The following is a 1,106-nucleotide window of genomic DNA, read 5'->3' as shown; positions in this document are numbered from 1 at the left end:
GGGGGGGGATCAAGGGCGCATTCTGCGAGCTGTCGAATCACAGTTACGTCCCCCTGCAATTGTGCATGACCTTTTGCTAGTGACGTCGACTTCCGTCTCTTCTTTGACCCTTGACCTTTCACCTGGCCACCCGTGGTTTAGTGATTACCGGGCTTTGTTCTTGTGTGTGGTCTTCTCCCCATGGGTCTGTACATAGCTTTTTTTCTCTTTGCCCCCCCCCCCCCTTCCCCGACCCCCTTTTTTTCCTCATTGTCTGATGTCTCCCATTCTCTTTCGCGGAAAGTCATCCTGAGCAAACAAAACTGTATTCCTTACTTTTTGCTCTCTCTATATCATATGTCTCCCCCTCTAATTTATTCTTTCTTCATCCACCTATCACTTGAACTCTCTTTCTCTCTCCCTCTCTCTCCCTCCATTTTTGACGTTAAGTTCGGAAATCCCACCTCTTATATGACCTTAGGTTGTCAATTGGGTCGTTAGATCCCATGATCAACGTCATGCATAGTCGCACCTTTTCTTTTTCCACCACTTCTGTACATTTTTTAGGGTAGAAGTAAAATTTCGACCTCCGTTCTTAAAATTATAAAGCGGAAAACGTCTTTTGCGCATGCCGCCTTGGCGATCCGAAATGAGGCCCTGCTGAGAGTTGAGAGAGAACCTGGATATGCGCACTAGATTAAGCAAGAACGTTCCGAATGGAGGGCTAAAGTTTACTTTTACCGCTTTGAGATTACCATGTGTTTGAGCGGCGATAATCCCAGGGTCCTCTGCGTCGTCAGCCGGGATGTTTGAGGAGTGGGCGTGGTCCTCCTTATCGTCATCGTCGTTGTGGCTGTTCTTGTCGTTTTTGTTTCTGCTTTGGTCGTCGTTTCTGTTTCTGCTTTGGTCGCCGTTGGTTTTCCTTGCCTTTGTGACCCAGATTGGTTGGGTTCTGTAAGTAGAAGAGAAGACTGCGTGGTGAGAATTTTGGTAGTGAATGTTGAGTGGGTAGTTACTTAGTTAGTGACTGTCATTGTTTTGGTAAGCTTCTCATTACTGGAACTAAGTTATTTATATTTTATTCGAAGAGCTAACGGGAAGGTGGGGAGAGGTAAAGAGAGAGAGAG

The 1,106-nt window shown here is 46.3% G+C and overlaps 1 long non-coding RNA gene across 1 annotated transcript in view; it reads right to left on the bottom strand.

Annotated features, from left to right (window-relative positions):
* Positions 1-1,100, bottom strand: part of LOC118478641 — a 9,198-nt gene extending 8,098 nt beyond the window's left edge. Inside the window, exon 1 of the long non-coding RNA XR_004859197.1 lies at positions 735-1,100. This is a non-coding gene — a long non-coding RNA (uncharacterized LOC118478641). The remainder of the gene's footprint in view (positions 1-734) is intronic.
* Positions 1,101-1,106: the final 6 nt, after the last annotated feature.

The sequence above is a fragment of the Aplysia californica genome, unplaced genomic scaffold (assembly GCF_000002075.1).
Source record: "Aplysia californica isolate F4 #8 unplaced genomic scaffold, AplCal3.0 scaffold00774, whole genome shotgun sequence".
In the NCBI taxonomy this organism is placed as follows: Eukaryota; Metazoa; Mollusca; class Gastropoda; order Aplysiida; family Aplysiidae; genus Aplysia; species Aplysia californica.
This window is presented reverse-complemented; position numbering and strand designations above follow the sequence as displayed.